This window comes from Hipposideros armiger, unplaced genomic scaffold (genome assembly GCF_001890085.2).
Source record: "Hipposideros armiger isolate ML-2016 unplaced genomic scaffold, ASM189008v1 scaffold_276, whole genome shotgun sequence".
Classification (NCBI taxonomy): domain Eukaryota; kingdom Metazoa; phylum Chordata; class Mammalia; order Chiroptera; family Hipposideridae; genus Hipposideros; species Hipposideros armiger.
In genome coordinates, this window is record NW_017731626.1 from 707544 (window position 1) to 712702 (window position 5159).

General features: G+C 43.6%; 1 protein-coding gene across 1 annotated transcript in view; it reads left to right on the forward strand.

Annotated features, from left to right (window-relative positions):
• The window catches only part of AQP9 (aquaporin 9), a 63475-nt gene that overhangs the window by 34537 nt on the left and 23779 nt on the right, over nucleotides 1-5159 (forward strand). The window lies entirely within an intron of this gene.

Below are 5159 nucleotides of genomic sequence, written 5' to 3' on the forward strand. Positions count from 1 at the left end.
GGAAGGAAGGAAGGAAGGAAGGAAGGAAGGAAAGAAGAAAGGAAGGAAGGAAGGAAGGAAGGAAGGAAGGAAGGAAGGAAGGAAGGAAGGGGGAAGGGAGAGAGGGAGGGAGGGAGGGAGGGAGGGAGAGAATAATTCTCCAGTCACTCTAAGTTCTTCTCTTATGTTGAGGACTTATACAGTAGGGCAGGTTAGAATGGGCATGTGGATAAAATGGATCTTCCAATTTGCCAACTCTGCCCACTTCCATTCAATGGATGGGTGAAAATTTTATGTCCTCATGCCCTCAGCCCATTCCTTTCCATTTTGGCCAGTAAACCAAACAAGCAACAAGTCCTTATTGCACACTCACTATGTGATCAGCCCTGTGTCTGGAGCTTCAGAGACTCAAGGAAATGTGAGCTGTCAAGATCTGAGACTTGGAATCTGAGCACCTGAAGCAAAATAATTGCTCTGCCCAACTCCCTGTGCAACGTCAGCAAATTGCTGAACTTTTTGAATCTCAGGTTGCTCATTTGTAAAATGGGGATAATATTAGCACTTATTAGATTACCTGTAAGGCTAGAATGAATAATATGAGGGAAATGCATTGTAAACAGTATATGCCCAGGAAATTTAGAACCTGGTTAAAAATGATCATGTAACAACAAATGGAACAATGTGAAACTGCGTATAATAGACAGGAAACTGGACTTCAGGGATCAAGTGAGTAACTTGGAACAGAGTCTAGATGAACGAAGACTATAGGAAAAGTTTCCGTGATAAAGATACAGAGAGATGTAGTGCCAGAAAAAGGAATGTTATCATAAGCTGCAATAATAGCATAGTATTCAAATGAAGTGGTTGAGGGTCTTACTGTACTCTCTACTGGGAGTATTAGACTCATCCCCAAATGTCACACTTCAAGTGGGCATGCTTCCAAAGGAGAGGAACTAAAAGGGTAATGATGTCACACAGCAATGAGTGGAGAATGGGGATGTTTGGTCTAGATAAGGCCTGTTAGGAGGGTGGGGAAGGTGTACATGATGGGATGTGATAGCAGCTTTCAAAGATCTGAAGGGTTGTGGCTGTTAAGTGCTGAAGAGGTTAGGCTTGGTATGTATACCCTCCATGGAGATTTGTTGGAAGTACAATGCCTGGTTACATAATAGGTGCTCAATAAATATTTGTTAAATGAATGGATGATTTCATACATGAATGAAATTATGGTGAGATAAAATTACAGTCAATAAAAGGAAGCCTTTTCTAGCAGTCAGAGCTGGGCTAAATATAGATCCTGTGGCCCCAGGACAACAGTCACTAGAGGTGTTAGAGGCTTGTCTGGGTCACCTCTAGTGGTGGAGAGTAGGGAAAGGGGAATCCTCGAGGATATGCAAAGACCAGATGGTGGGCAGTGTGGGACATGTTACCCTTTAGATCTTTTCCAGCTTGAGACTAGATTAGCTAGGTGGAAACTAGAGAAAACTAATGGCATCTGAAGGAAAGGGGCAGGAGGGTACTGTTTCATAAACTTGGGACAGCAATACAGAAAAAGATATAAGGAGAGAAGGGTGGAGGGAGAGGGAAGAAATAGATCCCTGAAGGCAAGATAGTAGGGGTCCCTTAGCTCTCTGAGCACCAGTCTCCATTGACAGAGAGAGACTGACCAGGTGATTCCTTCTAGCTTCAACGTGCCAGAAGTCTATTCTCCCAGGCAGGTTAGGAAGGACAGGGAGGGCAGGAACTGGTAAGCTTTAATACACATTGACTAGCGCATTTAGCTGAGTCAATAAAGGCCCCAGAATGGATGTTGGGGATGGGTAAGAGCTACAGGGTTTCTCAGGGATCCTGTTTTCCCATTCAGTCAGGCCCAATTTATCTTATAATGAAGAAGATGGGATTGGAGTCAAGAACGGCTGAAGGAGCTTTAGAGATTTCTCCCTTGAATTCAGGTCCTTTCTATTGGAGGCAAAAGAGAAAGGATGCTGACTTACTCTCTCAAACCCTGGCTTGAACTGAAAAGAACAATGTCTTTGTTCCTTGTGATTTGGACCCACAGCCACCTCCCTGAACCCTTGGTCTGTTCTGAGCAAGTGAGGAACAAAGTGATGCCACCAGTCTGTTTACTTCTGTGCAGAGACAACCCCTTTCCACTGAGTCCTCTGGCAATGCTCACCCCTTCGTTCCCCTCTGAAGAGTAAGCTGGCTCCAAGGCACTTCTGAGTCACCTTATCTCAAGATTATCAAATCATTTAGCTCTGACTATTGTTCAAGCATATTCTATAATCTAATTAAGAAACAATCACTCTTTCAGTTAATAAATTATTACTGACACCTACTGAACCAGGTACAGTTCCATGCTGCTCCTTCTTCACAGAGTTCAGGGCCTGGTACTCTGACAGCTAAACAGGTCACTCTCTTGCAGGGTGATAATGGCGGTGGTAGAAGTACTAGGAATGCAATGAGAGTCCAGAGGCGGAAGCTTCTACTCTGCCTGGGAGAGAGGAGAAAGGTTTTGCAGAGAAGAGAGCTCTTGTGAGAACAAGTCTCTCTGAATGCAAATTCTTGTAATATTGTTATTTTGGGAAGCAGATGATACAATGAAGAGTTTGAAACAGTGGTTCTCAACCTGTGGGTCNTATTGAATGTCAACTGTAATGGAAAAATATAAAAAGGGGGGGAAAGGGGAAGGAAAATAAGAGGTTTGAATTTCCAGGTATAAAACAAATAAGACATGGGGATATAATGTACACCATGGCAAATACAGTCAATAATATTGTGATACTGTGGTATGGTGTCAGATGGTTGCTGGACTTACGGTGATCACTTCTTTAGGCAAATAAAGGTTGACTAACTATGGTGTTCCCCTGAAACTAATATAATATTGTATGTTAGTTATATTTTAATAAACATCTTTTTTTTAAAAAAGAACTGGATGGGATGAGCAAGTGTCAGGAATCTTGGAAATTCTCTTGGACGATATCTTAGTGCTTTGCTTGGCTCTCTGCTGGGACAGCACAGTAACCCCACTGGTGGGGCCACCTAATATTACTTATAGATTAAACTCAGACCCCAAATCTGGTACCATCAGATATAAGAAACCCTGGGTTTGGTACTTTCTGGCATCTCACTATGTTAGGCTTGTGCCTGGTTCCACGACTTGGTACCCAGGTGCTTGCTACTATAATTTTATTCCATCTCCCCTCCTGGTGTCCTAGTTCCCCCATGATTAGGGTGCTTTCCTGCTTCTCCACGTCCTGCTCCTTAACCATAGATGCCACAGACTTCTTAATATTGACTGGTTTCCTACCCCATCCTGGCAGAGCTAAATGATGTCTAGGTCTCACTCAACCCACTCCTGGTGATGACAGACCAATGCAAACTATGGCAGGAACATACAGAATGTCCCCAATGGGTCTGTCTGATGGCAGCTGGAGCCCAAGTGAATTGAGCCATGCAAAACATGCTAGGGCTACAAAAGGTATAAGGTAGGCGTGGGGGTGGGGGGTACATTTTAATCAATATTTTGAACATGAAGAACAAGAAAAGGGATAGGCCCACAGCTTTGGGCATATGGTTAATGTTGACAGATGGCAGATAGAAAGCAGCGCTATTTTTATTTTTGCTATATTCTTCAACACAGTTCCATAAGACTAGGGATAGGCATGTGTTATTCAAATTTTCAGAAAAGTGAAAAGAGGTCAAATTTAGAAACTACAGATTGAATAACAACTTATCATTACAATAATAAAACAATAACAATAATGAAACCCAACATTATTACATGCCGGGCATGGTGCTATGTGCTTTCCATACATTATCTCATTTTAATTGTCATATCAAACCCATGAAGAAAGTGTTATTATTCTCATTTTACAGATGAAGAAACTGAGGGTCAGAGAAGTTGAGTAACTTGCCTTATTAGTTCACAATAAAAATATCCAGGATTTCTCCCCAGGTGTGTTTGACTGCCAAGCCTGTGCTCTTCAAATTCTAAAACAAATTGTTCATGATTTGTGTAGGAAATAAAGTGTTCACTAGGAGACCGACTATATGAGGTGATTGGCAGCCACAGCCAGTTGTGTCAGACTAAATTTAAACCACTTTATTGGAAAATTTTACCCAGAAAGTTCAGGGAAAAATCTAGAGACCAGATATTCCTTGACGTCAGCAAGGCAATTTCTCTNCTGAGTATCTTCATGCTCAGCACTGGCACCAAACCAGAATTTACATTAAACTGATGACCACAACTCTTCCCACTCTAGTGAATCCCTGAGACCCTGCCACACTCAACTTGTGTATTGCACCAGGCTTTATCAGGGGCTGAACCTTAAGGGAGTCAGCAGGTGGCAGCAGGCCTCAGGGTGTCCTGGTATTTTGCAGAGCTACCCCAGGCCTGGTGCTGTTGGCAACCATCCTGGGTTTGCAGTGTGGTCCCTCCCACACGCCTCCAGGGTTAGCAGAGACAGTGAACAACCACAAATCACTTCGTAGCTCTTACTAGGTAGCCCCCAACTGGTCACAGACAGTGGGTGACCTGGGCCTGCACTGGAGCCCCTTGCAAAAGGGCCAAAAACCAACATAGTTGGAGGTTGGCTTCAGACCACAGCAGAGCACTGCCCAATTAGCCCCACAAGTGGCATACCCAAAGAGCAGTCTCAACAGGCACCAGAGCCCACTAGGGCAAATACCACTCAATGGGGTAAGCATCCCCCACAGCAGTCCATACGCTGTGGATGTGGCCAAACCCCACAGCCAATCAGCCTGAGGATGAATCCCACCCACTGACCTGCCAATAGCAACCGAGGCTCAACTATAACAGGCAGACACACACAACTCACACAAGGGACATTCCTCTAGCACCCAGTGCAGGTAACCAGGGAGACTGTGCCACTGTGCCCCACAGGGCACCTACTACATAAGTCCATGCAGCCAAGACTAGGGGACTTAGCAGATCTACTCAATACATAGAAACAAACAGAGAGGGAGCAAAAATGAGTAAACAAAGAAATGAGTCCCAAATGAAAGAATAGGAGAAAAATCCCAGAAAAAGAACTAAATGAAATGGAGGCAAGTAACCTACCAGAGACAAAATTCAAAACAATGGTTATAAGGATGCTCAAGGAACTTAGTGAGAACTTCAACGAAGAGATAGCAAGCAAAACAAACAAACAAACAAA